This window comes from Euleptes europaea, chromosome 4 (genome assembly GCF_029931775.1).
Source record: "Euleptes europaea isolate rEulEur1 chromosome 4, rEulEur1.hap1, whole genome shotgun sequence".
In the NCBI taxonomy this organism is placed as follows: Eukaryota; Metazoa; Chordata; class Lepidosauria; order Squamata; family Sphaerodactylidae; genus Euleptes; species Euleptes europaea.
Window position 1 is genome coordinate 85,844,256 of NC_079315.1, and position 14,327 is coordinate 85,858,582.

The 14,327-nt window shown below is 42.1% G+C and overlaps 1 protein-coding gene and 1 non-coding gene across 2 annotated transcripts in view; one reads left to right on the forward strand and one right to left on the reverse strand.

Annotated features, from left to right (window-relative positions):
* Positions 1-14,327, reverse strand: part of XRCC4 (X-ray repair cross complementing 4) — a 133,997-nt gene that overhangs the window by 18,129 nt on the left and 101,541 nt on the right. The window lies entirely within an intron of this gene.
* On the forward strand, positions 12,214-12,288 carry TRNAA-AGC (transfer RNA alanine (anticodon AGC)). Its single transcript has one exon. It is a non-coding gene; the product is annotated as a tRNA-Ala (tRNA).

The following is a 14,327-nucleotide window of genomic DNA, read 5'->3' on the forward strand; positions in this document are numbered from 1 at the left end:
GTTTTGGCGATTTCTTCCCTTGGTGCCCTCGCAGGATCGGCGTCCAAAACTCCGAGGGACTTAAAGAAGCTCCCTCAGAGTATTTGGGAGGTCAAACTGCTTTTACGGGCTGCAGGGAGTTCCTGCTATCCGACCCACTTGCAAGGATCGGGTTGGGGTGCATATAGCATCCCAGGATTAACGCAAACTTGGATTTCCCCCAGGACAGCCTGGGGAAACGTGGCACTCACCCCAGCGGCACCACCGGAAGCCTCATGCATGGGGATTTCAAGTGGGCTGAGCTCAGGGGAGAGGGAAGAATGGGGTTAACAGAGGAATGGGAAGTCCTGGGATTTGTGAGGGCTGGCAGCGAGGTAAATTCCAGTGGAGGGGAAACTCATGCATAACTCCAAGGAACAACAAAAACAGATGGGGGGGGGTGATTGTGAGTGAAAGTACTCAAGCATAAATGACCTTTGTCTCTTTTGCTATCTTAATGAGCACTTGCTAGACTACTAAGGCTTGGGTAAGATTCAGTCAGGTTGTTCCCATGTTCACTTGGTGTGTCTCCCATGATCTTGAACTCCAAGTTTTTCCACAGTGAGACAAATCTATTTTAAAATGTAAGAAAAAAAAGTGGTAAAGAATGAAAGACAAGGAAAGCAAATTATGTAACATGACAAAATTAAAAAAGATGGGAACAGTACACTGAAGAACTATACAGAAGAGATGAAAGGATGACAGATTCCTTCCAAGAAGAATTTTTTGAAGAACCTACAGTTTTAGAAAGTGAAGTGAAAGCTGCACTGAGTGCAACTGAGAGAAACAAATCACCAGGAGTAGATGGGATATCAACAGAGCTATTCCAAGTCAGAGAAATGGAGTTCATTAAAATCTTAACAAGAATATGCCAACAAATATGGCGGGGGGGATCCCCACAGACTGGAAACGCTCAATCTATATTCCAGTTCCAAAAAAAGGAGGCATCAATGACTGCAGCACTTATCAGACCATCACATTAATTTCCCACATGAGTAAACTGATGCACAACAACAACTGTTGCCATGTATGGAACAATAAGTGTTCAAGCTCAATTCAGAAAGGGACAGGCACCAGAGATCAGATTGCAAATTTACTTTGGTTACTGGAGCATACAATATAATTTCAGAAGAAAATCAGCTTGTGTTTCATAGATTACAGAATAGCGTTTGACTGTGTGGATCATGGAGTTAAATTTGGTTTTAAAAGAAATGGGCGTGCCACAACATTTGATTATTTGTGTGCACAACCTGTACTCTGGATGAGAAGCTACTGTTAGGACAGAATATGGAGAAACAGAATGGTTTCCAATAGGCATAGGTGTCAGACAAGGTGGTAAAAGTTTCCTTAACCACATTCTTCATAAAAACGTGTTCAAAGCCCTCTTAGTGAATTTCATGAGGAGGACAGGACTTGGGCTGGGTTGTCACCAATATGTGGATGATACTGAGCTCTATCTCATATTTTCACCTGATCCCAGGAGACTCCTGTTTGTCTCTGGCTATACAGCCCTGTTCCATCCTTGCACACTAGCTCCAGTCCTGAACACCTCGCTGGGTGTACCAGGGTAGCCTAGGGCTATTAGCATACCATAACATCTCGGATAATGCCTCAGTTTAATCTGCTTGTTTGGGTGTTGCTTCTATGTAACAAACTATTAATCTGGAGTGTTTAGCACATCCTCATGCTACTATCTGGTGGGTTGCTCTAGAAAAAAAAACCGGTTGCCAGGCAGAGGTAGCTACTGTGTCCAGCTAACGAAGAAAATGTATGGAGAACGTTTTTTTCCGTTCCCACATTCTTCAAGAGCGATGTTCAAACTTAGTATTCCAAGCATGTTAAAAACACCTCAGCCTTTGTACCTTAGTCACAACAAGGCATTCACAATATGACAACTCAGCTAGGTTTTCAGTCTCATTCTTGTGACAAGAGTGGCTCCAATTGCTGGATCAAGTCTTATTCAGTAAAGTAGTATGAGAAATGGAAGAGTTCTAATTTAAGAGCCTATTTTCCTTTAAAATAAAAATAACTACTGAGCAAAGTGAGCTTTCTTTATACATTTTAAAACATTACAGTAGTTTACGGCAATTCATTCTCTTCATTCTAACATCTTGATGGTAGATAAGTGTGGAATCTTCTAGTCTTCTAGCACATGGTTGCATTCTATTTTATTTTATGTCATTATTTGATTTACGTCATGACACAACACTTTATCATCTAAGCTATCATGGATTATCGATGTGTTAAAACAAGCTGGATTTAGTTGGAGGTATAAAAAAACTTGATAAAGTTTATTTTATTTGACTTCAATCAGCAGGAATCTGCAAGCTTTGAACTTACACAGATCTCTTAATTAAACTATTTGGAGTTCAGGCATGTTGAAAACAAAGTTTCTTTCATAAATTTTGCTGCCTTCTCATGTATCTGACGAACAGGCCTATGGAACTCAAAGTTTGTACTAACAACCATTCCCCATCACAAATGGAAGCTGGTCTTTACCTTTCAGGTTTTATATTCCCTGGTCTTTGAGACTAGTACAACAAGAATTGTCTATTATGCCTCTGATCTGTTTTGTGGGAATGACTACACTGAACTTCCTGTTGTTCTGTGTTCATCCAGTCATATTATCTCCTCAGTCTTCCTTCCCACATTAAAAAACAAACAAAAAGCAAACCTAAAATCCTTGATGTTGATGCACAAGCATCTCAGCCAGGATTTCAAGCTTCTTCAGCATGGAGGGAAGTGCCAAAGCTTGTGAAAGCCCCACACGAAGACACAGTATTGGGATTCAGTTTCTATTGCATAATCAGTTGCTTTACTCTGGCCAAAAGACAGGCTTGCCTGTGCTATGGCTTTGCAGAAACATGCATTGCATTGCCACACAATTTAACATTAATTCTTTACTGATCTCACAGTGGTGAGAATGAAATCCCAGAGAAGCCAGAATGATCAGAGGAGAATAATTTACTGCTATATTTTGGCTGGAAAGTGGTTTCTTCTTTTGAAAAATCTTCCACATTAGCATGATATTTTCAAGGTCTGGAACAACTTAAACAAAGCCCCATTCTGCAATTCAACATTTCCAGAGAAATTAGCCAAATAAATAGACAATGAGTTTCCTTACAATATTAAAAGACTTGTAAATACAATCCAATGTTAAAATTTGTAAGAACAAGCACACCACATAAATTGTGCTTCCAGCTTTGAGGGACTAAAGAATTTTACAACTGGATGAATGAAAATGTGTAAATTATTTTATAGCAATTTATTAGGTAGCAAATTAGATTATGAAACCAATAAAATTTAGCCATTTTTGTACAAGTCATACAACACTGCTAGTGTCTTTGCACATAAAAAGGTAAAGGTCCCCTGTGCAAGCACCAGGTCATTCCTGACCCATGGGGTGACGTCACATCCCAACATTTACTAGGCAGACTTTGTTTATGGGGTGGTTTGCCAGTGCCTTCCCCAGTCATCTTCCCTTTACCCCCAGCAAGCTGGGTACTCATTTTACCGACCGTGGAAGGATGGAAGGCTGACTCAACCTTGAGCCGGCTACCTGAAACCAACTTCCGTCAGGATTGAACTCAGGTCATGAGCAGAGCTTGGATTGCAGTACTACAGCTTACCACTCTGTGCCACGCGGCTGTTATGTCTTTGCACATACTGCTTGAAAATAAATGTAAAATGTGACAGCTAACAGAGAAGAAAAGTGCTCAGGAAAATATCTGGATGGAACAAATCTGTTAACACATCATCACCCCAACTCAAGGTTCCACTATAGCTCTGATGTACCTATGCAGCTCTGGCAAAAGGATGGTTTTCTCCATTCAGTCCAAGTGCTGGGAACAGTCCACTTAACCATACCAAAAAGGGATGCATACATGTATGTTCAAATTCATTTTCTATACCAGCCATTAGCCATAGCAGACAAAAAGATTGACACAAACGGCAGATACATAAAAGGAGCAAAGCAATTGTCCAGCTTTCATCAGAGTAATCATAAAAACAATAGACAACATGCAAATTTAATAAAAATAGCACAGATTTTTGACACCTCTGAGGCATAGGATCTCTCCAGACTGGATGAGTGGGTAACAACATGGCAAGTGAAGTTCACTGTAGGTAAATGCAAGGTGATGCACATTGGAGCAAAATGTCCAAACTTTAAATAGAAGCTGATGGGATATTAATTGGTGATGACTAAGAAGGAAAGAGAACTTTGAGTTGTAGTGGACAGCTTGATGGAAATGTTAACTCCTTGTGTGGCAGTAGTTAAAAAAAGGCAAATTCCATGGTGAAAATGATTAGAAAAGGAACTGAAAATAAATGGCCTATATTGTAATATAGATAGATCTATGGTACAGATCTATGGTACAGTGACATTTAGAATACTGTGTTCAAATCTAGTTGCTGTATCTCAAAGAAGATACTGCAGAGCTGGAAACAGTGCAATCCTAAGGAGAGTTACAACCTTCTAAATCCATTGTAGTCAATGGGCTAAGAAGAGTGCAGCTCTCCTTAGGATTGCACTATATATTGAACAAGATAATCTTCCATTGAACGCTAATGTTTGAACATAGCACACAATGAAGAAATTCGGCTGATGCCCACAAGAGCCATGTTACTGATGTGTATGTGGTTTTTTTATTAGAAGAAATTCTTCATGAAAATTCCTGCTTTTTTGCAACTTATGAAAAAGGAGATTGTTAGAGTAAGGCTCTAGAAATTAATCAGACAAGAAAGACTATGAAATCTGAGACTTAAATATCAGCTTTTAAATTTTTTACTGGATTGAACAGAAGGAAGAATTACTAGCGCTGCTGCACACAACATTTTTGCAAGAGCTGTCAAAAAAGTTCAAGCAGTACTATATCAAGCAAGTTCTACTTCCTGCTTCCTCTAGCCCAACAGCTTGCATACAAGACTTTGCAGACTATCCTTTGGACTTAGTTCCACTTTTCTCGTGCAACGTTTTTCTGTAATGTATAAAACAGCCCCTTCCATGAATGAAAGGGACTTTTTGCATGCAGAAGAGCACCTTTGGATGTGTGAGTGTAAAGTGCCATCAAGTTGCAGCCGACTTATGGTGACCCCTTTGGGGGGGGGGGTTCATGGCAAGAGTCTAACAGAGGTGGTTTGCCAGTGCCTTTCTCTGCACAACAACCTTTGGATACAGCCCGTAATATATTCCCTTTCTTTCTATGTTCAAAAGTTTCATTTCACTGAAAATTCAGAAACAAGATGTGTAAACCCTATAGACCAAGGCCAATGCAATACAACACAAAACTGTATATAATTTAGCTGTCTCTAGGGACTCTTTTGCTGCAAAGTGCATGTCATGGTCTCTGACATGTTGTCGCTGCAGCCACTTCAGGTAAAATCCGGCCCCTCTCATGTGGGTTGCCCAAAGCCAGCCTCATAGGGATGTTGCTCAGTAGCATGCCAAGGGGCTAGGCAGGTGGGTGAGGATTTATGCATACTCTTTCAAGTTAAACTTCCATTACCATAACTGTCAAGGCATCTCTTGCCTCCTCATCACAGTGCACAACAACAAACAGTTTAATCTCTGTAGGAGAAACAACAGAGTCATCCACGCTCTCACATTTTCATTACGGGGGAAAAATCCAGGATTATCTCGGAAACCTACACCCAGAGCACCACACAAAACAGAGATGCCCAAATATATTACCATAAATGGAAACGTCTATTAGAAATAGATTAAAATCTCAACCACTGAGAAGTACCGTAACATCTGTGTGCTAAATGGCTCATGGAGCTTTCCCACATTCTCTCTATTGTCGCAGCCTCTTCTGACTCCCAGAAAGGTCACTCCCAGGGTCATAAGAACATAAGAAGAGCCCTGCTGGATTCAATCTAATCCAGCATCCACTCTCACACAGTGGCCAACCAGTTTCTCTGGAAAACCAACAACAGGGCATAGAGCACTGGGATTTAGAGGTTGACTGCCTCTGAACATGGACATTCCCTTTAGTCACCTTGGCTAGTCGCCACTGATAAACATATCTTCCATGAATTTGTCTAATCCCCTTTAAAGCTGTCCATGCCTGTGGCCATCACCATATACTCTGGCAGTGAATTCTACACATAAATCACTTACTGTGTCCATCCTGAATCTACTGCCCATCAGCTTTATTGGATGCCCTCAAGTTCTAGTATCAACTTTCCACCTGGTGCATAATTTTATAAACCTCTATCACGCCCTCCTTAGTTGCCTCTTTTCTAAACTGAAAAGTCCCAGTCTCTTCAGCCTTTCCTCATAGGAAAGGTGCTCCAACCCCCTAATCATCTTGGGTGCCCTCTTCTGTACTTTTTCCAGGGTCACAGGATCTGTGCAGAGGAACAGCTGTGAGAGGCGGCAGGCTAGAGTGAGGAGGGACACAGGGATGGAACTGCTCTGTCTTCAACAGAGCTATGCATACGTAACAGGAAGGAGGAGTGATTTTGATCCTTGTCCCTCCTAACCAGCCTCCCCACCCACCCACATGGCTGTTCTTTCCATGGATCCCACAATGCTGGGACTGATCTCTCTAGGAGTCAGAAAGAGCTGCAGTTATGGAAACGAATGTAGGAATGCATCTTGCGCAAAAGGTGCGGTTAGATACTTGCCAATATCTCAAAATACCAAAATATATAGAAAAGATTTTTTTAATACAGAGTTCTGTAGGGCCTACAAAAATGGAGGGATTCCACCAGGCCTATGAGGGCAGCCGCTAGCTACTCTAAGCTATCCATCGTACTGGCCTCCCCATCCCTTTCCCCTCCACTTGCCATCTGTGGGGGTGATCCTGTAGCCGATCCACAGCAATTCCTGTTATCTCAGTGCCATCTTGTTTTAAATCGCTGTGTTTTAATTGTTGATAATTTAATTATTGATATTTTGATGTTTTATGATTTTGTTAATTTTAGAGGATGAAACCCGCCCTGAGCCCGGCCTGACTGGGAAGAGGGAGAGCTATAAATGCGAATATAAATATAAATAAATAAAATATATTTGGGTTTGTTTGTTTTTCTTTATTTTCTCTACATTTTTGGCGTAGACATACAAAAGTAAAAAAAATACAACTGAGATCTGAATGTTATAAAATCATGTAAAAAAACAGGAGACAGGTTTTATGGCATATCTTTATGGAAGAATAAAAGCTTTACTCTTGGATAGTAATTTATGCTAATGACTCCATAGCTCATATGAAATGAGAAGCAACAATGAAACACTAAAGTAGGGTGTCAGAAGCTAGTTGATGATGACCCTGCAGGCACATGCCACTGATCAACTAATTACTATGATTCTGAAGGAGTCGGGAGCCCCAGGAAACAGCAAGTGGTTGAGTGGCAGGAAAGATACGCTGCATATTTAAGCAGCTGAAATCTGCTGAATGAGAAACTGCCATTTGTTATGGTACCCTATGCCTTCTCGCTGGAAAGGATATTTGTTGCCTAGCACTACAGTGTTAAAGAACAATGCAAATTTTCATAGACGCATGTAGTGAGATGCACCCTCTTCAAGCAATTCTGCATTGGCATGGTTATTAAAAAAAACACTCCAGTTAATTTTTAGTAAGCTAAGTGTACGTTCAGTTGGTTCAGATGGGTTCAATCTCTGATTTTGAAAGCTGTTCTCGATCTGAATTCCAGTTGTCTTGAAAGCAAACTGACTACCTTCTCCCAGGATAAACGAAAAAACAAGAGCTGCGCATCCAGTTCAAATGAGAGCATGTAAAACCGCAGGCACAGAAACATGCGGCCCCCATTTTTTGCAGGCCCAGGACAGGCTAAGCAATCTAGTTCAATGCGCTGGAAATGACTGTCTCTGCACAGAATGAACAGATTAAAAATACAATATCCATTTTTGTCTATATTTTAAAGAGCTGTTGCATTTTAAGTTAATTAAGAGAGAGAGAGGCTGAGGCAAAATGAGGGGGGGGAGAAAGAAAAAGATGGATCTGCACAGCAAAATAATGGGTCCTGGCATTAATTCACACAACAAAATCCATGCAATCCCTTTTACTAGGGGCAACCAAAATGACACTAAACACTTTGCAAGCTTTCCAGATCATCAGAACTCTTCATCAGAATAGACATTATAGAAATTTAAAAAAAAAATAGAGGGGAAAAGCAGATTTTCCAGATCAAGGTGTTAAGACCCTCGCTTGTCAGCTTTTGGTGCCAGATTCCGTTTAATTGCTGGATGTGTTAGATTACAGCAATTGCATTCTGCGAAGAAAAGGAAGAAGAAACAATGGAGAGTCATCTCATTTGAAAAAAATACCGTCCAGCAAGGTCCAAAGGTCCCTTAAAAACCCATGTGAGAAGCATAGTTCTCTGTGCAGACTGAAAGAAGATGGAAGTGTTTGGTACCCTATATTTTAGCAATGGTTGAGATAAATTTATGATGGTTCAAAATAGGGCTGTCAAAAAAAAAAAATTCGGTACAGTTCGGATTCGGCCGAATTTGGCTCTTGTGGGTTCGGTACGTGCCAAAGTCCGAACTCCCCCACTTCGGATCCGTTCAATTCGACGGGAATTCAAAGTTCGGAAAAAAAATTCGGCCGAATAAAGCCATTAAAAACACAACCGCGCCTTTCCGCGGCTCGGGGGGGGGCATTTTTGGGCTTAGAGGTCCCAAACTTTCAGCAGAGCTTCAAAGGACGTATATTGAAAGACTCCCCAAGTTTTGTAAAGATTGGGTCAGGGGGGGCTGAGATATGGGCCCTGAAAGGGGTCCCCCCCACCCTTAATGTGTATCTCTCAGCAGAGCTTGCCGCCCACGCACAAAGCTCCCAGCCGACAAACAGCTGATGAGAGCAAGGGCAGGGCAGGTGCTAAGAACTTTGCAAAGCAACACAACTGAAAAGCAACACCTTTGCAAACATGCAAAGGGCGGGGCAGGTGTGAAGAATTTTGCAAAACAATACAACTGCAAAGCAACACAAGCACGCAATGCAACACCTTTGCAACAGTGCAAAGCAACACCTGACACCTGGGAGTTTGCATACCATGGAAAGGGACAGAGGCAGCTAGCTATGCATAATGAGCAGGAGGGGGTGGAATTTCTCCTTTTGCATTGGACTTGGGACCAGGCAGATGCATTCTTTAAGTCACCATTTGAAAACCAGTTTTGAGCAAGCATCAAAATAACCTAACTGATCTTATGAATGAGGAAAAACCTGAAGAATAAAAATGAAGCCCCCCCTCAAACCAGGGAGAGAGAGACTGGAGGGGGAACACACACCCCAGGCAGAACCGGCAAAAGCCCTCTTTGGCTTCCCCCCCACCCACAGAAACTGCTCCCTCCCCACACACACACACAGACTCTGCTTTCCCCCCCACACACACACAGAAAAGAAAAAATATAGATTAAAGCCCCCAAAGGGGTCTTACTGTGGCTGTCTTCTGTTCCAGCAGGAGGGGCTGGGAGGCTGGGTAATCCAATATGATTCCATTTGTATCCAATATAAGATCCATATGTATGCATCTCTCGAGGGTGATCCATTCATCCCAATAGGGAAAGGGGGAAAGCCCATATCTCGGGGGGCCCTGACCCAATGTTTACAAAACTTGGGTGGTCTCTTAAAAAGCCTTGACTGAAGCTCCGCTGAAAGTCTGGGGTCGGCACACCCAAAAATGCGCCCCCTGCAGCCACGGAAAGAGAAAAGGGGGGGAGCCGATATTTCAGCCCCCACTGAACCCATCTTTACAAAACTTGGGTGGTCTCTTAAGAGGGATTCTCTGAAGCTATGATAAAAGTTTGGGGGCTGCACCCCCAAAAAAGCGCCCCCTGCAGCCACGAAAATGGAAAAGGGGGGAGAGGAAAAAGGGGTGGAGCCCATATCTCGGGGGGCCCTGACCCAATGTTTACAAAACTTGGGGGGTATCTTAAGAAGCCTTGTCTGATGCTCCGCTGAAAGTTTGGGGTCGGCACATCCAAAAATGCGCCCTCTGCAGCCATGGAAAGAAAAAAAGGGGGGAGCCCATATCTCAGGATCCCCTGACCCAATGTTTACAAAACTTGGGTGGTCTCTTAAGAAAACCTGTCTGAATATCCCCTGAAAGTTTGGGGTCGGTACCCCAAAAAATGCGCCCCCTGCAGCCACGGAAAGGAGTGAATGTGCACAAGCACCCCCTCACACACACATGAGGATTTCCCTCTCTCTCTCTCTTTCCCCGGCTGGCCGCACATCAGCTGATTCCTCCAGTACTCAATCCTGACTGATTGGCCAGAAGAAGACCCAGCTTGGCCACCGATTGGCCGGGGGAGGAGAATGCTGCTTACTGAAGGTTATGCTGCTTACTGACGGCCCCGAATTGGCCGAATTTATTCGCGAACTCCCGAACTCGCTGAATTCGGCCCCCCCGGTTGCCCGCCAGTTTTGAGTTCGGTTCCTCCCGAACTAAAAACCGCCGAATCAAGGGAAATTCGGCTGATTTTCAGTTCGGGCCGAACCGAATTGACAGCCCTAGTTCAAAAGTTATCTCAATTTGGGTCACTATTACCAGCTTTTTCCCTGGTGATTCCCATCCTGTTGACAAATCCTTCTCTTTCACAAATCAGTCCTCCGGGGATCTGTCAGTGGTCCTATTACAATTTACATTCATAGGAAAGGTCTGGTCCAAAGAAGTAATTCCTGACCCAAAATCATATTGAGAATAGGGAGTTGCAACAACGTCTTCTTGGAACCCATAACTTCCAAGGGGCTGACACCCTGATGAAGATGGTGAATGAATAAAAGAGTCTGACTTGTGAAACAATATGGTATCATTTATTTTATCCACAAATGAATGGATTTGGGTACACTCCCATGGAAAAAATTATAACATGGTAACTGGTTCTATTTTATCTCCCTTTAAGCTACAGAAATAATGGTGGGGAACACATACTGGAAACAGGATTGTTTTGCAGCACTATTCATTTTAACGGCTTGATTTCTGCCCCAGAAGAATTATTTCAAGAAAGATTTACTCCTCCGTCAAATAAGCCATGTGCTCAGATCTAATACAAAGAGGTTGTTCACAGCCAATAATAATACATTTTCGAAAATGAGTTCCAATGTGCTAATAAACCTTTAAGTAGAGAAGTGGCAGCAGGTGTCTCTAATAACACATGATGTAAAGATCAATTTGAATATCAAAGAACATATTGAAATACTTTCAAAATTGCTACCATTCAGTTGGGGGGGAAAGAAAATTTAATAACTCCCCCCACCTCTGTGCTTTCTTCCCTTCTCCCCAAGTAAAAATACTCACAAATCATTTGAAATTAACAGGACTTACAAGGAGACGAGAGTAAAAAATGGGAAATTAATGCATCATTATACAACACATGCTTCATTGTTTGTGCATTGAAACAATCTGCTTAAAAATGACATCATCAGGCTTCAGTAAATAACAGCACTTATAAGCCCTCTATTTAAGGCAAGAAGGCAGGAACTTTCTGGGAGGGGTTGCAACTCTAAGAATCAGCGTGATCTCTTGTTGAGATGTGCAATTTGTTTTTCATTTTCATTCATTCTCTAAAATGTTATTCACCATTTATTTTTTAATATACATCCCACTGATTTCAAGGGGAAACATGCAGGGAAGATGAAAGTTCTTTGTTTTCCATCCAACTGAGCGAAAGATTTGGCAACACCTAAGTGATTCTCCCAACCAAGTTTCAGGTGGCGAGGAGAAAGTGTGCCAGTTTTATAGGCAATTTTTCACATGGCAGAAGTGATTGTCTTCTCGGAGAGAGGCTGAGTTACACAGCTGGCAGAGTGAGACATTTGGCAGAGGTACACACACTGTGCCCAAAAAATGCAAGAAGCACGGCCTGAGACTTAGATGCAACCCTTTTCTCTTGCTCACTGTTCAGACTTTAAGTCTGAAATTTCTGCTCAGTCAGGTGAAGTGGAAATATGAGGTCACCTCTTGGTGGAAAAGAAACACTGGAATAACAGCGCTTGGTGGGAGACACTTCCTAAGTGGGTCTACTGCAGAGAGTGCGTCTCAGAGACTACTGTATCTGCACTCCAAAAGTGACATTAGCGGTACAATCCTGATCAGCAGTGTAAAACGAATCTTGAAACAGATTCCCCCCCCCCCCGATTAAACTTTAAGTCTGAAATTTCTGCTCAGTCAGTCTCATAATCTGAAGGTCGTGAGTTCATGCTTCACACGGGGCAGCAGATTCTTGGGGGAGGGTCTGTGGCTCAGTGGTAGAGCATCTGCTTAGCATGCAGAAGGTCCCAGGTTCAATCCCCGGCATCTCCAGTTAAAGGGACTAGGCAGGTAGGTGATGTGAATATACCTCTGCCTGAGACCCAGGAGAGCCACTGGCGGTCTGAGTAGACAATACTGACTTTGATGGACCAAGGGTCTGACTCAGTATAAGGAAGCTTCATGTGTTCATGTGACATTTTCCTGGGAGTAAACCTCATTTCACACCCTATTACTATGTATGGGTGTGAAAGCTGGACAGTGAAGAAAGCTGATAGGAAGAAAATAGATTCCTTTGAAATGTGGTGTTGGAGGAGAGTGTTATGGATTCCGTGGACTGCCAAAAAAAACAAATCAGTGGGTTATAGATCAAATCAAGCCTAAACTGACCCTAGAAGCGAAAATGACTAAACTGAGATAGAAAAAGATAGTCATGCTAGGAAAAGTTGAGGGCAGCAGGAAAAGAGGAAGACCCAACAGGAGATGGATTGACTCAATAAAGCAGTGGTTCTCAACCTGGGGCCATATGGCCCCCTGGGGGCCCCCAGGATATTCCTGGGGGGCCACAGGTGAAAATAGCGTAAATGGGGGGGGGCATGGCACGAGACTAGGGGGCCACAGAGGGAAGTGAGAAGAAATCAGAGAAGTGACCGAGAAAAGAAAACAGAAAAGAGAAGTGCAGAAAACAGAAAACAGTGGTAGAGGGTTTGTTCTCCCTTGTATGTGAACATTGTTGTTTATTAGCGTATTGTATTCCCTTTTCGTGGGGTATTTTTTTGTAAATTTCAGTTTCCCAATAAGAACTGCATGTGTGCATTTTGTGTGGCTATTTATGCTTCTTTGTTCCTTGGCTATTTACAAACAGAACATTTAAATAGCTACCTTTCTACCAGTAGGACAGGGGGGCCACAGGAAGGAAACAAGGTGGGAAGGGGGTCACAGTCAGAAAAAAGTTGAGAACCACTGCAATAAAGGAAGCCACAGCCTTCAATTTGCAAAATCTGAGCAAGGCTGTCAAGGATAGGACATTTTGGAGGACTTTCATTAATAGGGTCGCCATGAGTCGGAGGCGACTTGATGGCACTTAACACGCACAAACCTCATTTAATAGACCTGAGTAAGATTCTAAGTAGACTTGCTCAGGATTGTTCTCTAGCAGACTTATGGAATGCAGAATTAAACACAGAGACATAGTAGAATTAATACTAAAGGGAAAGAAAATAGAGGAAAATTCGCAGCTTAGCTCAACAGTAACACTGTCTCATGCACACTAGCAAAAATATTAAATTCATCTTACATGCACAGATCAGCATTGTAGTAAAAAAGAACCTGAAAATGCTCAGAGAAAAGAGAACTAGCTCAGTCAAAAAAGATGCTGGTTGAGAGAATACTGCTTATATTGAAACAAGAGAGCCCCCTTCGCAAACCAGCAGTGACTGATAGAAATGCTGCAGAAAGAAAGTTAAATCAGGGTAAAATCTGTTTCAAGATTGGTTTTACACTGCTGATCAGAAACATTCCTTGTCAGTTTCATCAGATCCTGATTTTCTTTCTCTCTTCATCTGAATCTGAATTCACTTTGAATTTTTAAAAATCCTGACAGCAATGTGCCAGAATAATCAATATTAATGTTTTCAGTTCCTATGTGTTTGCTTTAAAAACGATTAACAACAAATGCCTTGAGAGTTTCATTTTAAATTTTAAAAAATGCACATGTATAATTTCTTGTGCTGCTGGAAAGGGATTCTGCTAATTCTGATATTTTCCTGCTCTACCCTTTATGTTGATAACAGGGTTGAAACATCCAGGGACCACTTTTAGCACAGCAGAGGCCGTTTGAATCATTTTTGCACTGGCATTTCACTTAGCTGACAACCATGGTGAGACTGGCAATTCATGCTTATGATCTTAGCAAACTTGGATAAATCTCTCTTGCTATTTTACACTTTCCCATCATTTTAACATTTTTTGGCATGTTGTCATACGTTCTGAAGCAGCCATGCTGTTTACAACTCGATGTGTTGAAAAGTTGTTATGGAACATGGTTCATTATAAAATAGTGTTTCTTCCCATGACATGTTTCCTGCTAATGC